Raw genomic sequence first — 21,785 nt, 5'->3', positions numbered from 1 at the left:
TTGTGATGATCCATACTGAGGTAGCTCCCAGTGGCAAGTCTGCCTAGGTCCCCTTGATGGTGACATGGGCGTCCCTTTCCAGGGCAGATCAGACCACCAAAGATAAAGTCATTTTGAAGTCTGTGAATATTCTTACAGTCATCCTGGACTACTTTTCAGCCATACAGCTTTAGTCTACAGAAGTTGATAGCCTGTCTCACCATGCTGTGCTGCTTATGTTGTGAATATGTGGGTAACTCGGGGGAAAAAACATCATGTTAATCATAGCACTACATTGGATCTTAGCAAACGTAGATTGTTACAACCCTTGGATCCAGCTCTCTCAGAGACAAAAGTCTTTTTTTCTGGGCTTTCCCGTTCCACTCAATTTTACGTTTTCCTCCCTAAGTATGCGAAAGTATTAAGAATTGGTCTTACTTCCAGAGTGCAGAACTGGAAACTAAAGTCTAAAGAAAATTAGCCTTTTTGTTTTGTTTTTTTTTAATATTTATTTTTGAGAGAGAGAGAGAGAGTGTGTGTGAGACAGCACACACAAACAGGGGAGGGCCAGAGAGAGAGGGAGACACAGAATCTGAAGCAGGCTCTAGGCTCTGAGAGGTGAGCCCAGAGCCTGACGCAGGGCTCAAACTCACGAACCACGAGATCATGACCTGAGCCGAGGTTGGACGCTTAACTGACTCTGGCACCTTGGTGCCCTGAAAACTAGGTTTTTAAAAATAAGGTGTTTTTCTATTGTGTTGAAAACTTCACTGATAATTTATAAAAAGTGGCATTATCTAAACAGACTTATTAAATATGGAATACGGTCTAAAACTTAACGTGTTGTAACATAGTTACTGCGACTACACGACAGCTTTGCGAGGGACCTCTATTACTGTAAAAGGTATAGATAGTAGGTTGTATAATCTTCTACCTTCTTTCTTAGGTTATCAGGGGCTCCTCTGTTTCACTGTCGTGTGCCTGGGGGAACTCCTACTTCACTTAACAGAACACCCAAAAGAAGGAAATGTAATTAATGGGTTAACAAATTCCATACTTTATTAGAAATTTCCACCTTGGCGGGGTGCCTGTGTGGCTCAGTCGCTTAACTGACTCCTGATTTCTGTTCAGGTCGTGATCCCAGCGGTTGTGGGATTGAGCCCTGTGTTGGGCTCCTTGGGTTCTGCATCGACTGCTTGGAGCCTCTTTCCACCCCTCCCCCACCTGCGCGTTCTCTTTCTCCCAAAATAAATAACCAGACTTCAAAACAAAGAAATTTGCACTTCGGAAAAGGGCAGGTGGGATATGGTGGAAAGCTAAATTCTAAAGCAGCTATCCCCCCTTACCTTCTGGTCCCTTCTGCTGTTTAATACATAGAAAGCTGGAGGCATATTGCCTCCAAGGCATAATTGCCTCCAAGGATTCTCTCAAGGGTCCTTTTACCACCTCTGGCAGGTCTGCAGCCACCTACAGATGGGAATGATGCCACACCTCCAGTGCTGCACCCCTGCCCATCGACTCCTCTAGGAGACATTATTGCCCCAAGAACGACAGGTTTCATTTCAAATATAAGGTGACCCAGGGAAGGTACTCAGTGTCAGTTTCCTGTGTGAAGGCACATTCTTGCTTATATCCTCAATCCGGAAATAAAGTATATCAACTGAATTGTACATTTTGATTTTCAAGAATGTTTCTTTTTTCATCCTTGCTAATCACCCATGCAGGTCACAGCCAAAACTTGAGTCACCTTTTAATTATTTTTGCCTCACGTTGTGCTTTCATACTATTCACTGTCCTTCGAGTGTCAGTCTTAAGATGACTCAAATTGTGGGTTAAGAAATTAATCTAAATAAATTACTTAACATTGCATACGGCATTTAAGAATGTATGAATGCTTACCAGACTTCAGCCAAAAGTGTAAAATGCAAAGATGAAGAGTAGTGACAAAAATGAGCCATTGCAAACGTTTGGCAAAACATGGCCAAAAAGGACCTCAGCTTTAAAACAGCAGCAACAAAAAGCATGTTGTGCCAGTTTCTTCTCTGCATCCCTTCCCCTTTCCCTAAATGTTACCAAGTGCCCTTAGTTGTTCCCTACTGCCTGCCCCCCACCTCTCCCACCTAGTGGAGTGGCATCTTGAGACCCTAGCGGGACTCTCATGGTTGCCCCCCACAAAGTTGCTTACGTGTGAGGGTGACTGGGCTCCCCTTTTCCTAAGGGACATGGACATACGTCACAGGCTGAGTCCACAGAAGGAAGCACTCCCTGTGGCGGCTGTTGGTTAATATGTAGTTAGTTCACGCCGAGTGACGCCATCTTGAATATAGATGTTTTATTAACTTGTAGGCATTTTCGTTTCATCTCAAACCTATATCAGTTTTTCTTCGTACACTCGTTCACCCACGAACCGCCTAGTCCATCTGTAGGAAACTGACAGTTGACTGGAGTCTGCCCCTCTCACCTGATGCTGCGGGGTTTACTTTTCTTCCGATATAAGCATCACACACTTGGGAAGTCAGTCATTTAGACCCTGAGACTCGGTCTTCACCATCCTTGGTAGATAACAGAGACACAACAGGAATAATAGTCGGTATCATTCATGGAACGGTTCGTATGTGCCGGGACCCATTCTGAATCCTTCGTGTAGATCTTCTCTTTGAGTCCTCCTAACAACCTTATAAAGATGTACTGCTGTTGACTCCATTTTATAGGTAATAAAATTAAGACACAAAGAGGTGATGAAGTAGCCTCTGCAAGGTCACACGGTGCATTTGGCTTTAAACCTGGGATCTTCTTGTTTCTGACAGCAGGCTTTGAAAGACATGGTCACTCCCTCATGGGGCAGCTCATTCCATTCTCGGAACTGTGGACAGAAAGGTTTCCCTGTGGTCAAAATCCACTTTGAGGGTAGTACCATTGATAGTTGTGGACACAGAAACATTTCAGTTCAAAAAATTTAGTTCCCAGACTAAAGCCTACTTAGAACTCTCTTGTCTTTTGCGTTCCCCTCCCCCATCCTTCCAAGCATCAAGCCCTATTTATTTCACTCCTAAAGTCAGCCTCCTGCTTTCTGTCCTTCTTATCATTGCCTTCCCAACTGTAGAAGGAAGACTTGGCTCCTTGGTGTGGCCTTCAAGGCTCTTCCTACCTTAGCCTCATTGCGCCCGTCTTTTGTTATTCTACTGTAACCTTCCACAGAATAATTGAGAGCCTCTTATGGGACTGGCCCTCCTCTAGGAGTTAAGGATAGTCCTAGGAATGACAGATTCCAACTTGGTTCCCGGTCTTATGGAGCTTATATCAGATGGCTTATTCTACCCTTTGTTTTTGTCCTGCCCTTGAACTTGTGCAGCTCATGTTATTGCTTCCTTCAACTTTGGGTGCCATGCCAGGCCTTCCTTTTTTTTTTTTTTTTTTTTTTTTCTTTCTTTCTTTCTTCCTTCCTCCCTTACCTATTAACATCCTACTCATCCTTCGAGGCTTGGCTCAGATATCACTTCTATGGAGCCTTTCAACCTAGCCCAGCCTGTATGACTCACTCCTTTGTCTGGACTCCCACAAGTGTGTGTTTGTATTTCATTATAACCTTTGTTCGAGTCTGCTCTGTATTTTAGTGTGTTCTTTTCAGGCTTGAAAGCGACACATTCTTGCCTGAAGGTAAGAGCCTAAGTAACTTACTTTGTTTGCCCCAGAGCACATTAGGAAGATAGTGGGTGCCCCACGGATGTTAGGAAGCACAGTAATAATGAGGACCATTTTGTTGAGGGCCTGCTGTGCATCAAGACTGCTAGATATTATTATCACATTTGTTCCTGCCAACTAGTTGATGAGTTACAGATGTGAATACTATCCATTTTACAGATGAGAAAACTGAAGTCCAGAAAGTTGATGTAACTTCCTCAGAATCAGCTGCTAAGAGAAAGGACACGCATTAGCACTCAGAGCTGCCTGATTGTAAAGTCCCTGTGATTGTTGCCATGATACCTGAGAATACATCACAGTGGTTGCTATGGTTCCCAGAAGTCCAGGTGAAGAATCCACATCCCTTCCATAAATGCTCATAGGGCTAGATTTCTTCATCTTGCCACACACATCCTGCAGACTTCTTTTCACTCCCCTCCTCTTTTTACCCATTCTGTATTTTTTGGTGATCTCTATCTAGCACTATGCTGTCAAGACCAGGAAAAGAGAGATTCCCGATTTGCAGATTTGGACACTGGACTTTAATGACTTTACTGACTGTTGGCCAGAATGTAGCAGAAGAGCACAATATCACCTAAGGTGAATTATACTGAGCTTGGGTTGAGTGAGCTCAGTTTACTCCTGTGAACCAATGTCAAGCCAGGCGCATCCCATCATATTGGTTGATTCTTTGATTTCAAGCAACAGAGATCACCTCTGGCCAACTTACAAGGATTCATCGGGGCAATAGCTAGTAGCTTCCAGAATGGACAAAAATTGGGGAATGGATAGGAGGCAGGACAATTCCCGAATACAGGCAGCTTGAATGACTTGACCAGCTCATCACTGTCACTGCTAAAACCAGCCCTCCCCACACATTTTCTATCCTCACATCAGCCTGCTCTGCATGAATCAGATGCGCCTACTTGGCATCACGTAGCCACCTGATGGCTATGAGAGGGCAGGGGACTTTGAGGATTCCCACCCTGCCTGGAACAGCGAGGGAGGGTGGTAATTCCCCAAAAAGAAATTGAACTAAGAATGGATTCTGGATAGCCCCCAAAATTCAACAAATACCAGCTGTCCCTGAATTTTACATGAATAGTAGAGTTTATTGAAGGAGGTGCAGAGTTTTTCTCTATAAATAAAGTCCCATATACTGTAGCTTTAAATCTCCTTTCTGATGATCTTCACGTGGTCATCAGTGATATCCGGAAGCCTTCCAGCTTTGCTTTGCAGCAAGCTTGATGAGCCCACCCTTATCTTGTATGGCTTCATCTAGTATTTAAGTCACTGGGAAAGATGTAATAACATACTCAGACCTGTAGTTAGCTTCTTACTGAAGACCTTCCTCGAGCAAGTCCTAATAAAACCCAAGCTCTAAAAACCCGTCATCAAATAATAAAAGAGAAATAGAGTAAACGCACAATTCATGAGATTAATATAGAGGAGGAAGACAATTTTTTTTTCTAATAATCTTTACTTTTATATCCGACTTTATGGGGGTGCTGTTTAATTTCATGTTCATTTACTTTAATTACTTCTTGCATGTAGTTTGCAGGGAAGTTTGCCATTTTCCAGCATCTTAAAGATGGCTTACTTGAGTTTCGTTTCAGACCCTGTTGGAATTAATATATAATAAAACCTAGTGTGTATATTTCTCATTTTTCACCTCAAAGGATTATTCATCATAATAGAATCAGTTTTTCCGGGGAGATTTTATCAGACTTACAAGTCAAATTAGTTGAATGCATTTCTTCTGCTAATAAACAGAGAGCCTTTACCCTGGAAGCATCTCTACACTGAATTCCAATAATTCAATGTTTCTTTGCCTCAAGAGATCAACCTATAAACGACCTAGGAATAAAAACATAAATTTATTAGCCTCAAAGGAGATTGTTAAGATGGGAGAATTTAAGAGGATAAAAGTGAAGAAAGGTCATAAAATCAAAATACAAATATTGAATATAAGATTTTATTAAAAAAATTTTTTAGAGGGATAGTCTTAATTCTCCTGTACCCTAAGCAGAGCATTTGGGGGCACAGATTTTTATGTGTTTATAGTTGCACTGATTCGTGTGTTGTACGTGAGGGCGCTGCAGGCTGCATACGGGACTACTGTAGCGGTACGATAAAAGGTGTTGGGTTTCTAACTTTGAAGATAATTGGAGTTGCCAAGTTGCATGGTGACTGATTTGATCCCTTCCTCCATTTTGGTTTGCCTCATGGTTTGTAGGTCCAAGGTCAGCTGCGGGAAGATTTTGGCCCTGAAACTATGACAAGCCCTTACAGGAATGGAAGGGAGGTGTAGTCTCTTTCAAGTGCATTTATGAGAGTTTTCTGTGATCACTGCATACTGCTGACGGTGGGGGGCTCATTGGCTCTTGGTGCGAATTATTTCTAAATCCTGCTTTACCTTCGTTTTGAGTCATCCCGACCCTCTCAAGCTGCTTGCTCACAAACGTTTCAAATGTTGAGATGCCAGGCATTTTGTCTAGTCCATAACTGAGACGTGCTTTCTTCTCTCTGTAAGATAAGGAAGATTTGGCCCTGTAGAAGAGATATGAATGTGGATTTCCTTTTCCTCTGTAGATAAGATCTGCTGTAGTGAAAGGTGCAGGTGAACAGATTGCTTAGGCAGGAACTCTGGGAATCCAATGTATAAATGACAAGAGAGAAATTTTTCAGGGCTAATAGGAAAGCCCTCTTCAGTGTGTAGTTGAAATTCACCTTCTCTAGTATTTTGCACAAGATGGAGAATAAAAATGGTTATGATTGATGAAGCATTCAGTGTATATCTAACTGTAAGTCGGACTAGAGGGACTTTTAAATCACCCAAATGAAAGATTGCATTATCATGAACATTAATATGTAACAGTTAAGTATGTCGTTGCTTATCATAAGTCCTGGCATTCACAGGGCTCTATGAGGCCAGTCAACCAAAAAGGAAAAACTTTTCAGCAAACGCCAGTCCACGAAACCTCCATGAATGAGGCCAGCCCAGTGGTCATGACTCTTAATAAGTTATTTATTTTTGTGTTCCCAACCCATCTGTAGACTTTAGTCACACCATGAATGGGGTGGGAGGAGGTTAAAGATGTCCCCTGAGATATTTTTGAAAAAAAGAAAGGGTTGAAATTGGGGAAGAATTTATTTCTGGTGAGAAGAGGAAGTTAGGAGGGAAAAATAGTGAACAGTAACTTATTAAGGGCATGGAGGTTAGGTTAGTTAAATGTTCAGAAAATTACTTACTTCTTAAAGATTTGTTGCCATTTACATGGTTGACAAATTAGCAACTGTTAGAGAACCAATTCAAGAGGATAGAAGTTGGGTCATTCTTCTCTTTTTTATCTTTTGAAAAGTTATGTCGTCCTCCAATTTCTATAAGGGGTATACTTTTATAGCAGAAAATTTGAACTGTTAAGAAATATTTTAAAAATTAAAATTAACTCTTTCCTCATTACACAGAGAATTTAGCAAATGGATAGGGGTATCCTTGCATGTACAATATTTGAAAATATATGTTCATTTATGTATATTTATTTATTTAAAAAAAATTTTTTAATGTTTATTTATTTTTGAGACAAAGAGAGACAGAGCATGAACGGGGGAGGGTCAGAGAGAGGGAGACACAGAATTTGAAACAGGCTCCAGGCTCTGAGCTGTCAGCACAGAGCCCGATGCGGGGCTGGAACTCACGGACCGCGAGATCATGACCTGAGCCGAAGTCGGACGTTTAACCAACTGAGCCACCCAGGCACCCCATCATTTACGTATATTTAAATGCATAGTTTTCTCTTTGTTATTTACCATACCTGTCATGTACACGTATGTCCAGAGATATTTTGTCTATCTATGAATTTACCATAGCATCAAACCCAGAACCATTTTAGTGGGAGAAATTTGTTCAGATTTTTAAAAATTGCGATAGGTGCATCATATCAGAATTAAATCTTTGAGTTATTTGTGGCGGGAAGAGAGATGGGAAAACCAAGGAACGAGCACTTACTGAGTACCAAGTGCATGCCGAGCGCTAGGCTAGGGCCTGTGCACTAATTCTGCAATTCATCATCAGTCAGCACTGATGAGGAGCAAGTGGAGGGGGCGGATAGGTAACTGTTAGTGAGCACTGACTGTGTACTAGGTGAGAACTTTGACATGTACCATTTTATTGGACTTCCACTGCAACCCAACATGTTAGATCCTTCTCTCATTTCCACATTATGGATGGGAAACTTCAGGCTCAGAGAAGTCGAGCTAGTTACTCAGGGTCACACAGCCAGTGAGTGTATAGCCAGGCTGGCTGATGGTTCTTCACTACCCTAAGCTGCATGCCGCCTTGCTTCCCCTCTCCCCCACGCCCGTACGTGTGCTGCACCTATCCATTTCGCCAGTTTGCCTTCCAGTATTTCGAAGCTATTTTTTTTCTGACCCGTGCTTCCTTTTTTTTTTTTTTTTTACAACTTCCCTGGAAGTGTATTTACCTCTTTTGTTCCTTTGGTGTTGAAACACGGGGGAACCCAGCAAGCACGAGGTGCTACAGGCATTGCCCCCGTTCCATCCTCCAGGGTGCGGAGACAGGCAACGCTAAAGCGACATCTGTGCCTACTTGTGATGGTGACTGTCACCTGAATGGGAGCATCCATAGCTCTTGAGAATGAGACACAGAATCCTGTCTTCGGTTACCAGGCACAGCTCATGTGACTGGGTGTCCTGTGCTCTGAGCCCAGGCTTCTTCCATTATGCCTTAGAACATGAAACGTTTATCACTTGGTTGCAGTTATCCACATTTTATAGCCGGGGCCATGCATATGACCATTGACCCACTGTGCGACCAGGTTTTCCATTAACAGCTCTTGGCCTGGGACATTCTGTTTTACCTCTCTTTGCTTCTGTTTCTTCTCCTCAGAAATTTGGATAAATTATAGTACCTCCCCCACAGAGTTGTTGGAAGACTAGGTGAGGTTGTATAAGCAAATCACTTTAGTAAAAGCCTTGCACAGAATTCACACACAGTAGGTGTGAAGGGATGGTGTTTTTCTTCAGGGAGCCTCTAAAGACTAAGAATAATTTTCTTTAGTGATAAGTTCTCAAGTGACAAGGGAGCCACCTTCCATGCCAGGAGAATTGGCTAATTACACGTTGATTACTCAAGTTCCCTTAAGGAAGTGATTTTTCTCCAGGACTTAAGATATGTCAATTAGCGTGTGTTCACCTGTTAGTAACAGAAAACCTCATTAGTAGTGGCTGAAAACATAAGGATATTAATCATTTACTCGCCCAGAAGACCAAAGGTAGTCAGTTTCAAGAGTGGTTCAGCACCTGAATAATATCTGACTGCTGGGTTGGCTTAGCTGTGGTGGCTTAGCTTTTTCCTCGTGGCCACAAGATGGCTGCTACAGCTCCAGGCATCATCTGCCTACAAAGTCACATTCATAGGCCCAAAAGTGGGAGAAGGGGCCAAGGCAGAGAGAGGGAGAGAAAGAAAGCTTTGTATGATTTTCCTCCAATCAAGGAGGAAAAATAGCTTATATCTTATATCCCTTATATCTTTTGGCCAGAGCTAAGTTAGATGTCTATCCGTAATTGCAGAGAAAGCTGGGAAGGGGAAGGGGACCACCTCTCTCTCTCTCTCTCCCTTTCTCTCTCTCTCTCTTTTTTTTTTTTTTTTTTTTTTTTTTTCAGCTTGAGGAGTAGGGCGACGGGGTGGTGAAGAAGTTGGGAATGACTGTTGAATATTATCTACATGTGGAGTGACATTTGATACCTGACTAGCTAAGATCAACTTCAAAATCTAGGTTGTGCCTGGCAAAGGGTATGAAGTTGTTATTTTAGGTATTTAAAAAAATTTTTTTTTGGTATTGTTTAGAATGACCATGTAGTTTTAGATTCCTACATTACTGCTGAAGCTGAAATTTCTTGGTATCTAGAGAGGATGATTAAGCCAAACCCGCTTTGTTTACTTTATTCATCATTAGGCTTTATACCATCTCTGGCTCTTTGTATATCACCCAAGAAATGCTTTGGAGATGGCTCAGCTTCCTGCTCAAAGCTGTAGCTCTGGATGTTTCACACTCTGCACATGGTGTTGGGTATGACTACCCTCTCCCACCTCGAAAATATTCTGTGCTTCTGTATTTGCCCATTGTGAAAGAAACATCCTGACAGCTGTGATGTATTTATAATGTCGTACGGCTGGTTTTACCGTCACTTTGTTACATCAATACTCATCTTTCTCCCTAAGCTGAAAAATTCATCACACTTTGAGCTACAGGGAAAAGTTCCACCTGAATATGTGTAGTTGGGAGTTTTCAGGGGAGAGACAGACTGGAGGGATCTTACTGTGTAAGAAATCTTCCATAATGTCACTCTTTTTCCAGATGGCTTGGGTGATTAGAGTTGGTAGAGCAGAGTACTTTCTCCGGGATAGCTGATGTCCCCGAAGACCCAGTTTACTGGCAGCATGGCCTAAAGGGAGAAGCAAATATGTTTTGCCAACAGGGAAAAAGATTACTTTGCTACTGGCTTCTTAAAGAATGCACCTATTTTTAGCCCGCAAGTATACATCTCTTGCCTGAATCAGTCAACTAAATAAGTCTACAATTCTAATCAAACCTGTGATTCGAATTTGTATAAAAATTAGGTGAAAGTTTTTAAAAAAATGAAAAGATTCACCATAAGCATGGAGTTTTTAAGAAGTCAGGACCAAAACCGTTTCCACTGAAAATAAAATAAAAATTTTAATTAATATATAGAATCTTCAGACCGGGAACCAAATACCCATCTGCCGAGGATCGGATTCTCATGAATATGGAAAAGTTGCGACACTTCTAAAACTGCACACAGTCCAGGATGTAGTAGCCCTTAGATGTATGTGGCTATTTAAATTTAAATTAATTAAAATTACATAAATTTAAGAGTCTAGTTCCGCAACGTACTAGCCATATTCCCAAGTGCTAGGTAGACTCAAGTGCCCGGCGGTTACTCTGTTGGACAGTGTAAGTTGTCCACAGAAAGTCCTATCGGGGAGAGTTTCTCTAGATGTGCGGGTCTCATCCAGGAGTGATTTTCTCCACCAGAGACTGTTTGGCAATATCTGGAGGCATTTTTTAAAAATTTGTTTTATGTTTATTTTTGAGAGAGATAAACAGAGACAGAGTGCAAGGGGGAAGAGGGGCAGAGAGAGAGGGAGACACAGAATCCGAAGCAGGCCCCAGGCTCTGAGCTGTCAGCCCAGAGCCCAACGCAGGGCTCGAACCCACGAAACGGGAGATCATGACCTGAGTCGAAGTCGGACGCTTAACCGACTGAGCCACCCACGTGCCCCTGGTGGCATTTTTTACTGTTACAACTGGGGCGGTGGTGATGCTACCTAGGAATGCTGTTAGACACCCTGCAGTGCACAGAACAGCTTCCACAGTGAAGGGTTATTGGCCCAACCTGTCAGTAGTGCTGAGGTTCAGAAAGTCTACCCTTCAGGGTGGGGGGACTCTGATGGCCCACAGCTCCTCATCTAGAAGTTTCAAGTGACTTCTGCTCCCAAGACTGCAGGTAACCTGCGTATTGATACAATATTGACATGTAGTAGGGTTAAAACTTGAGGCGATGCCTCGAAAAGCCTTGTCCCGAATCCCATAGTCCTTATCACAGGCAGGGAAGGATCCATAAAGCCACCAGGGGAGTCTGGTTGACACTACTATAGCTGGGTTGGGAGACATAAGGGGGCCATGGGATTGGTCCCCCCTCTTCCTCTGCCTTCTCCCTCTTCACTCTCCCTCTCCCTGCAAACTGAGTGGAGCCGACCATCTAAATCATAATGTCTTGGGGTGGGTGATATTCCACTCCAGGCCTTTGTCATTAGCCAGGACATTAGTGTAAGCAACCAAGGCTCACGCTGACCATCGCAGGTGGATGCCAGTGTGGGGTACCAGAATCAGGTGTTCCGTCCAGAGCTGGGCTCGGGTGTAGGCTCCCACTTATCTGCTGTGTGGCTAAGAGCAGGTTACTTAACTTCTCTGAGCTTTTGGGTACCAATGGAGGTGATGACTGTGTGTCTTATAGGGTTATTTTAAAGATGAAATGAGAAAATCCACGTCAAATGATTAGTACAGTCTCCAGCATATTAAGAATAAAGTCATCGGTAGCTTCTATTATTGTTTTTTTTTTTAATTGTTTGTGTTGCTATGGTTACTACTCCTGAGAAAGCCTGGCTGTATTGATTTGGGGTCCTTTCCTGCCCATGGAGGAAATCAGGGCCCTGGTTTGCCAATCTGGCTGGGCTGGAGCCAGGGCTAAAAGCCAAGCAGTCTGGCAGGGCCTCACCCTCTCCACCCCAGCTGAAATGTCACTTACTCTAAGGACATTCCTGTTCACTCTGTTTAAATAGGTTCCCCAGGACCCTGCCATTTTTTTCTCATCCTTGGTTCATGTCTGTTTTCCTTCATAGAATGTAGTAAATTTTGTGAATATAGGATTGTGTGTTTTTCCCAGTTAGTTGGTGTTAGGTATTGGAGATTTAAGAATTAATGGCATATTATAATGAAAAACTGAATTCCTGAGAAGGAAGGAAGGAAAGGAAGGTGGCAGGGCTAAAGCCAACCATGGGTTTTGCATGCCAGCCAATCCACACTTGAAACCTCGCTCTGTTCAATGCTCACTTTGTGACCTTACATAAATCACTTAACCTGAGTCTGAGTTTGCCATATCTGTGAAATGGGAAAAGCATTGTAAGAATTCCATGCCAATTACAACGTGCTCTACTTCAGTTAGAGAATTGGTAAATGGTAGTTTTTATAGTGATTAAAGAACCAATATAGGAGTAAAACTCAAGGATGACGTTTGAATTTGTCCACATTCCCTTCTATCAGCATGATGCAGCGAATGTTAGCTATACCCCATGCCATATTAGAATATTTGTGTCTCCGGGGCGCCTGGGTGGCTCAGTCGGTTGGGCGGCCGACTTCAGCTCAGGTCATGATCTCACAGTCTGTGAGTTCGAGCCCCGAGTCGGGCTCTGTGCTGACAGCTCAGAGCCTGGAACCTGTTTCAGATTCTGTGTCTCCCTCTCTCTGACCCTCCCCCGTTCATGCTGTGTCTCTCTCTGTCTCAAAAATAAATGTTAAAAAAAAAAAAAAAAAAAAGAATATTTGTGTCTCCTAGAATAGTTTTACACTTTGCCCAGCAGATTGAAACTTTGGTAGGCTGCAGGTAAGAGCATCTGGTCAACCGGTAGACATTTTTATGAGTGTCAGTGGATCTGCAGAAGGGACTCAGAAAGAGTGTTGGGCTGGCAAGTTTGTGTTGGCCTGTTTTTAAGGACCCACACAGGCCTTTTTCCCCTTCTCTGCCTCCTCACTGGTTATTTGCCATCAGGGACTAAGGACTGCTCGATCCCACCTCTGTACCTCAATACAACTTTTATCAGAGAATGACAGAGTCAGATCTTCATCCCTTGTCCATGAGTCTGGTCAGAAGACACAAGGCCTGTTGCGTAAGCCAACTGGCTATTTACCAAAACTGATTTGTTGGTCCACTGCTGACCTGAACCACCAGCACCAGGGATGTAGAGATACTAAGTCTTTCTTAGACCTCACGCTGGATGTATTTTAGATCTCTAGTTTAGTTTGCTTTCAGCTCGTCTGGCGGTCCTTTCGACTATGGGTCATCACTCATTCTTCCAGCTCTTTCTTTTCAGTGATAGCAGAGAAGAGAACATGGCCGATGATCAGGATACATAGATAGGTGAGGTCTACAGATTTTGAGTAATAGCTGTGGGAGTTTGTCGGTTAGTGTGTTTTTAGTTGGTTTGCTTTCTCATCGGGGCTAATACATATGGTAGAGTTGAAGAACCACACACGGAACACCTATTTAGTTTGACATCCTGTATTGCGCCTCTTGGTTGCACATAACCCAGCACCAACTCCGGCTGGCTGCGCAAATAAGGGAAGTTCATTGGCTCACGTAATGGGTAAGTCCAGGCGTAGGATGGTCCTCCACCGGTACTGTTAGGAATCTGTCCTGCTCTTGGGCTCACCCCTGACTTGCTGTGTCCTGACCTCTTTCAGCCAGCTCTCTTTTTTTGTGGGGACGAGCCCAGTCTGTGCTCTCAAAGCTCTCAAAAGCCCAGCAAAAGGACAGTCTCCCTCTCGGAGTAGTTCCTACAGAATACTAGGAGTTGAGTGCCATTCTGATTTGGGACCTGTCCATCCATCAGCCAATCAGGGCGGCCAGTAGAGCAGATGGCACTGATTGGTCAGACTTTGGTTTATGGCTCCACCTCTGGAGCTGGGAGATGCATCCCAGGCCTGTGGCTCACCAGCCAGAGGGTATGGGGCACTTCCCCTAAAGAAAAATGCAGCTGGTGTTATCAGAGGAAAAGGAGCGTGGATGTTGGGCAGGCATAAACAACAGATATCCACTCCCCTGCTCCTCCTTTGATTTCAGTTGCACTGGTGACCCAGGAAAAATCCCCTGCTTGCTGTGTTCTCCGTTTCGCCTCGGGAGCTGCTGGCAGGCCTCTGGCCCGAGTTTATTTACAGCATCAGCACACCTCTCTCTTCTCTCTTGCAATCATGATACCCCAGTCTTTCCCCCAGGGGTTGGAGTAAATGGCCTTCTCTGAGCCACAATCAATGGCGTTCCGTAAGGTGTGACAGAAGAGGCCATCTGGCAGTTGCCCCTCGGTCCTTTCTCCCTGTCCAGGGAAGAGGCACGTCTGAGGCATAAGGTCGCAGCACAGCGAGGGGCTGCTGTCTTTCAGAAGCCTCACCCCCAGACTCGGGTCTCTGGCACAAAAACGCCACAAGAGTGAAGCACCTGGCAGATTCCGCCTTTCCCTTTGTGAAATCCCCATCAGAATGAGGTTGTGGAATCATAATTATCATGAAGATGATTTTTGAATACAATTCTAAGTTTGAGCGTTCTACGCGATACTTTCCCAAATATTGGATAGATTTTTTTTTTCTAAGATGCACTGAGATCACTGGCCCATTTCAATTTTTATTGAAACAAATAAACCCAATAAAAACACTTATGCTGAGAGCTGGAGCGCCACAATAAAAGAATCACCCTGTATTGAATTTATTGATTTATTTATTTACTCCAACTGGAAAATCGAGTATTGTGTTAATGTATTTTATAAGAATCACACTGCTCGATGAAATGGCTAATTTATTTTAGCGTATACATAAATAGCTAGCAATTTTCCATGAGACAGGCTAATGAAAATGATGCCATGAAATTGTCTATACTGTGCGGAGTGACGGAGACCAGTTATTATTGGGTGAGTGCTAAGACACAGTGAACTGGCCATCATATCTTTGAACTTTTGAACTGCTACTTGTTTGGTGTGATTTATTGATTTTGCTATCTCTCTGTTTAGCTCAACTTTAGTTTTTGCCCGGCAGTGCAGATAAGTGGCATAGGAGATTTAATTTCATGGGTATTTGGGGTTAAAACCTATCTTTAAGAAGAATGCTAAACATGTTTTAATAAAACATGAGTTGCAGGGGTTTTAGGTTTCTGTGTGATACGGATCTGATAAGCAGCGGGGCCATGCAGAGGCCCGCCCAGGGGTTCCAGGCTGGGGAGGCGCTCTTTTTCTGAGCTCTGGAAGTTGCACCAGGGCCACGTGTATTGTATTTGCTCCATCGGCCTGGCTTCATTCTTAATTGCATGTATCATTTCTTCCCCTGCCTGTGCCCTGTCGCTCTCGCCACGTGGTTTTGCCTCTGTGCCTGGTGTGGGGGTGGTTTCTGGGGTCCTCACGGGCAGCAGTGCTGTGCCTCTAACCCCTCCTTGCACACCGAGGGGCTGGCCGCTACTTAAACACCCGCATTTGGGCAGATCTCTCCGGGAAAGTGCTTTCAGGAGCAGCCACGCAGGGCCCTCACCTACGGGACCAAGACATGGGAGCTCGCTCTGCCCTGGGGCCGGGGCTGCCTGGCAGCTGGCCAGCTGTCCCCCAACACCCACCCTCCGTGCTCCTCAGTCGCGCCGCTGCCCTCCTCCACCGGCCCTGACCTTGGACGGGGATGCTTCCCTCTCTGCTTCGGCGGGAAATCTACTGAGTGACAGTGGGCAGAAAGCAGCCCTACTTTTCATTGTTGTCTTTGGACCTGCAGAACTTTTCCTAAATATGCAACATCTTGAGAACTCATTCTTGATATTTTTTGTTTGGTTAGCTAATTTCTAGAGGCCGACTTGACAACAGTGTTTTATGCTTACTTTTTCCTTCCGGGCGGGGCGGGGTTGGGGGGGGGGAACCGAGGGTTGGAGGAGGTGGGAAAGAGCTTTATCATGTAAAAGTAACCATCCTAGAAATTTCAGGTAATAAATTTTCAGGCGCATGAACGGTTAAGACTCTTCACTCAGTGACACCGTATGTGAATGTGGAATTTTTATGAAGGTAACAGTCTCTTTCTTTAAAAATCTGATTTATTTAGAAGGTACTTTTAAATGACCAAGTAATTTTAACCTTCAGGGAGATATCGAGGTGGGGGTGGGGGGGGAGGAAAGTAGGGGAGAGTTGGATCTTTGCAAGGGTTTGAAAATTCACATCCCCTTTAATGATTAAACTGGCAGGATCTTTATTTGGATGTTAAAAGCTTTTTCTTACATTGCAAACATTCTCAGCAAATTTACAGTCAGATATTTGGAAACAGCTAGCACTTAAAAAAAAAAAAGGAGGAGGAGGGCCTGTTTGAACTAGGAAACAAAATTAGTGGGAATGGCTAAAAAGACAGACTGACCCCAACACCATTAGCTTGGAAAAAAAATTCCATTTCATTGCAACTATGTTATTGTTTACTTTACCATACACATCCTAATATGGTTACCTCCCTGTCAGAGGCAGCCAAGCCCAGGGGTTGAGGGGCCCCCTCCGGGAGAAAGCTCCTAACTGCCTCTCAGACAATAAGAAACAAACCGTACAACTCCACAAAAGGCTTTCCGGAAAATAAGTGTCAAATAAATCCTACAGAACTCTCATTTCTGCCACTGAGCTCTGTATATGCAAACCTGTTCTTATGCCATCGCTGCCCGGGCTGAGCTGCGTTTGTTTGGAAATAAGCCATTGCTTTTTCTTTTCTCCTTTTTTCCTTTTTCAAAAAATTTCCCACCCCCCTCCCCCCTTCATCTGCGGGCTCTGGATTAATTCCTTGAGACACATCTTTGCATACATGTCTCATGAGTTATGTTTCCTGGAGCCTTTTACTAGGAACATTAAGGTAAGAATGTTGATTTAGCCCGGGACCTTTGTCACTCAAACTAATGCTCATCAGTGATATAGACATTGTAAAGAAATATTGCGGAGGTCTTTTGTGGTCCCCCTCCCAAACGGAGAGGTGCAGTTGCTTTTAATTGTCATGCATAGATTCGGGGGGGGGGATGCCACCAGTTGTGGATGAGATGGAACAGGGGTGTACTCACTGGTGTAAACACTGGTGAAGACACCCCCGATCCTGTGGCAGCCACTACAGTTCATTAGAAGGGTTTTCCTGTTGTTTCTTCCAATTCTTCTCTACTTGGAGTATTTCTTTTCCTTCTTCTTTTTCTTCAACTCTCCTGATCTTTTCCAAATCCTCATGGTCTTGAGGCTTGCCTGTTATTATCTGCAACTCCAGAACAAAGGTAGGCTGCTCAACTCTGTGCTTTGGGGGAGGGCCGAGTTATTTTGGGAGGGATGTCTTCCTAATGCATGAGTGGCTGACCTAAAAGGCAGGGGGGGTGGTGGTGTAGATCACGCCTGGAGCCCAGGGATGAGAGAGCACGCACTGTGGCAGCTTTTATGGAGTGGAGTTTATTTTTATGCAACTTAGAAAGCAGCAGCATCTCTAGTAGAATGGACTCGTTAGCTCCTGAAATGCTACACCTGGTGTCACGCTGGTGTGTACATGGCATTACCAAACTGGGGTTCAGACTTTTGGGGGACAGTGGAATTGACAACAGCAGATAAGATTTCCTTATTGGATTCTGTGTATTCAGTTTATCAAAATTAAATAAAGGATCCAGGATATTTTTTTCTTTGTCTTTTTTTTTTTTTTTTTTTAATTGAATTCTAATGTAAAGGTGTGAGTTAGTGGGTGACCAGCGTATGGACTCTTCCTTTTTCCTTTGGTCTAATTGCTTTTAATTCCCTGGACACCTTCACATGTTTCTCACTGATTTGGTTCTCTTATTTCGCCTAATCTGGTGCTCTGATAGAGTCAAGGTGGAGATTTGCTGTTTTTAACTAATTGTGCCTTGCTGGGTGGCAGTTCAATACAAAGAGTAAAGACCACAAGAAATTCATCTCTACCTGCAAAGGGGACTGGAATAGAGTAGTGCAGATTCATAATTGAAAACAAGAGCAAATTAAGCCTTAGTGAGAGATATTACAGGCTATTAATCATAATAAATATGTTTGGCAACGTTGGGTTTGCGTTCTGTAGTGTTCGGTTAAAAAAAAAAAATCAAAGTCAGTGATTACAAGAGGGAATAGCTCTATGGCTTGTGACACGCTGGGCTGTACTTGTTCATTAGTTCAAACCGCATTAAAAGTAAGCAGTTGTGTTCCAGAATCGAGTATGTTGTTCCCAAGCAGGTCTGAATACATCCCCATCCAAATGTAATCTCGGGTTCATGCCACAACGCGCGTTTCTTTTGTTTTTGGTTTTTTGGGTTTTTTTGTTTTTTTTTTCTGAACATCTCAGCTTCAGCCTGGAACTCTAGTGTAAGAATTTTATTTTACGTTATTACGACGCTCGCACATTCCTGTTGGTTTCTTGGCTGTGGATCATTTCTGTGCATGCACTGTAGCCCCGTCAAGGTGAAGCTCTCTGAAAAAATAGAAATCCAGTGTATTTAACCAAAATGAGCTCGAACAGCCTCAAAGTTTGTATCTTAGAAAGCTGCTAATTATGCTTGTCGCAAAACATATCTGAGTGGTAGGTTCTGAGTCCAAACAGAATCGAGTGCTGCTTTAGAAATATAACTGTAGTCTGTGCTTTTAAAGAGGTTTATTTTTACTTTGGGGCCATGGAGGGGGTGATTGGAATTAGTAGCCTTTAATTAGACGGGGAGATATTCAAATTTTACAGGGATTTATGTTAGAACATGGAATGGCGGGTGGCTCTTTCCTCATTATGAAATCCTCCCTGCACATAATGAGGTTCATCATTAGTTGATGGAGTGAATTTGCCCTAGCTCTACCTTGAAAGGCACATAATTTACATACTACTTCAGAGCCTAAGCTTTAATGGATTCCTCGATGAATAAAATGAAAAGCTACTTTCTTTAAATTTTTGAACACTGTTTAGATAATACGATTTTAATAAGACATTCAATTTGCTTGTTAAGTCTATTTGAAAGTGCGTTTTTTTTTTTTTTTCTTTTTGGGAAAAATATATTTTGGCTTGCGTTGCTGTATATCACAGTGGATGGTTACCCTCACAGATATAGCAGAGAACATATGGGGTGCGTTGGTAAGAAATGGGGAGAATCTTAGGCGGAGAGCTTTTTTTGCACGTGAGCCTCGAGATTATTGATTCTTGTGTAGAAACTCTTCAGACATTAAATGATTATAACAAAAAGGTTTGAAAACAAGCTTATTATCCGTGTCTGGTTTTGCATATCTAAAACGCGTGTGCATGCTGGCTCTAGCCAACACTGACAGAACAGCTAGTTGTGTCTCCTGATTTATTTTAATGATGGAAGAGCGAAAACTTCCCTAGTGCAGCTGCATGTTTGGGACTGCTGTGTAGGTCCGCTCTGATTCCAGGAGGGGAGCCTGAATTGGAGGCTGTCTAACATGTTGTAGGGTCATCAACTTAGGAGCATTCTGGTCTACCCCGTAAATTCCGAAAGTTCTCTGGCTCTGTCACTCTTCCCTCTTTCGGCTGGAATGCGGAGAAAATCAGCTTTGAGTGGGCGCGATTTGAGCATGGACGTCTTTTCAATAAGTATGGAGGTTTCGTAATAGCATGTTATTGAACATGTCCTTTGCTTGTTCGAGACAGGTCACCCCTGCGTTGCCATCATTGCGGCAAGTGGAAACTGGGTTCTGGTGGTTTGTCACATTCTGGAGCAGGGAAGGTGTCTAAATATAAGTGAAGCCTTGTTTTGATAGAATGCTTTATTACCTGAAAATGATCAGCATATATTAACATTAATAGAATAGACCATGTCATTCTTTTTTTAGGTAATTTACCTCTGCTACAGACCTGTCTGCTTGAAAAAAAAAAAACATCTTCCTCCCTTCTAAAACATATATTTGTTTAGAGAGTTTTCACTGAAGTGTACATGACAATTACAGCTGTTCATTAACAAAATTGGGTATTTGTTTTAAACTTTAACCAATCACTTTGATATGCTAATTATGGTGTAATTTAATTTGAGCCCTGTAATGATGATGCCGTTATTATGGACATAAATGATGCAGTTAAGCTGAGAGTAATCTCATTTGCATACTGTACATGCCAGTAAATTAAGCCCTTTCTTCGACTGCTTCAGCTTTAATTTTCCACTTCTTTTCACACAGCTCCTTTTCAGCCCCTCTCTTATAAGCCCACTTTGTAATAGTCCTGATGACTGTTTGATGTGAAGAGTTTCTGCACCACAATAATGCACGACAGAAGATGTAACATTTAAAGGATTCATTATCTTGCTGAGTGTTCCTTTAAGAAGGGAGGATTAGAGACGGTGGAGGGGGACAAAGTGTCCTTTCCTTGGGATATGAAGGCCCCCAGTTAAAGTAATTTGAGATGCCAAATGCTCTCCACTCACCCCCAAGTCAGACTTGGGACCCATTATTTATAAATGATGCTTCCCCCCCCACCCCCCCTTCCCCCACTCTACTGTAGTTGATGGTCACAAATCGTGTTGCATTCAACAGCAGTGAACTTCACGTGATCCCTTATTGTAATTGCCCCATGCTAGTTGGAGGCAAAAGTTTAATTTAGCCCACATAATACATTTCTTCCAATCTGGGCTTTTATAGATGAGATTATAATTTTAAACCATTCCAAGATAGACGGACTACCATTTTCAAAAGGATCTTCTTCCTCTCACCCACCACCCCCCACCCCCGCCTCCGCCTCCCCTCCCCTGCACAGATCGTCAAATAAACACAAGTTTTATCCAGTTGTGTGGCAGCCATGTCCTTGGAATGTAAGACCCTGCCTTTTGCCTGCGCCCCCCCCCCCCCCCCCCCGGAGGGAGGAGACCCGCTGGGTGGCTTTCGAAAGCCAGCCTCAGCCAGTAAACTGTCATTCTCATTCCATTTGAACCAAGGAATGCAAAAGCATAAGTAAGCTCTTCGACATCTTGAGCGGGTTCTCCCTGTGGCTCCCGCTGAAGCCAGTGGGAGTTGAGTGGGTGTAACTGAGGACCGAATTTAGCTCTGTGTTTTTAAAAGGGTCATGGGCCTAAAAATAGTTCAAGCTTCTTGACTCTCCTGCAGGCTACTTCCTGGGCAAATGGAAGCGTATTAAAGCAGAGTAATCGGCTGTGTCCATCCTCATTTGTTGGAGCTAAAAGTCTTGCCCTTCCTTTGTCAGCGTTCCCCAGTTTTAAGCCTCTTGACCCAAACTTTTGCCAGACCATTTGCATCCCTTCCCCTCAGCAGTTCTGTCAGGAGGCTGCCTTTTCCAACACCGCGGCGGGCAGGGATTTCCTGGTCTTGCCATGATGAAGTGTATACAGGCTTACTCAGCCTTGTAGCAGTGACACCTGAAACAGGGAATTTTTGCATAACTGTGGAATTTTTTTTTTCATATATTTTTTTTTATTTTTTAAATCAGCTCCAAGCCCAATGTGGGGCTTGAACTCATGACCCTGAGATTAAGACTCACATGCTCTGGGAACTGAGCCAGCCAGGTGCCCCTGACTCTGGAAATCCTAATGGAAGTGAATGTCTCTTCTCCCAGCTGTTTTTGAATTAAGTAAATGCTGCCAAACTGTTCATGTGATGTCAGGCTATTCAGCAATTTGAACTTCTGGAGAAGCATATACCTTAAAGAGCTTTTTTTTTTTCTCCCTGTACCTCATTTCAGAAGCACCACAGAAGGCAAAGATGTGCAAAAAAGCTTCTAAAAACCTTTGCGTATGGCTATAATGCCGTATCCAACATTATATTTTTCAAAAATGTG

At 43.3% G+C, this 21,785-nt stretch overlaps 1 protein-coding gene and 1 long non-coding RNA gene across 3 annotated transcripts in view; one reads left to right on the top strand and one right to left on the bottom strand.

The window, feature by feature from the left end:
• Positions 1-21,785, top strand: part of FOXP1 (forkhead box P1) — a 507,364-nt gene that overhangs the window by 211,054 nt on the left and 274,525 nt on the right. The gene's annotated exons all lie outside the window — the stretch shown is intronic.
• On the bottom strand, positions 421-20,718 carry LOC123605875. Of its 2 annotated transcripts, none has more exons than XR_006715969.1 (3): positions 17,089-20,718; positions 10,003-10,128; positions 421-6,186 (listed from the first exon to the last, which is right to left on the bottom strand). It is a non-coding gene; the product is annotated as an uncharacterized LOC123605875 (long non-coding RNA). The 2 variants fall into 2 exon arrangements; XR_006715970.1 differs by lacking the exon at positions 421-6,186 and adding an exon at positions 8,136-8,875.

Source organism: Leopardus geoffroyi, chromosome A2 (assembly GCF_018350155.1).
Source record: "Leopardus geoffroyi isolate Oge1 chromosome A2, O.geoffroyi_Oge1_pat1.0, whole genome shotgun sequence".
Lineage (NCBI taxonomy): Eukaryota > Metazoa > Chordata > Mammalia > Carnivora > Felidae > Leopardus > Leopardus geoffroyi.
The sequence above is the reverse complement of the archived record's forward strand: the minus strand, read 5'-3'. Positions and strand labels throughout refer to the sequence as shown.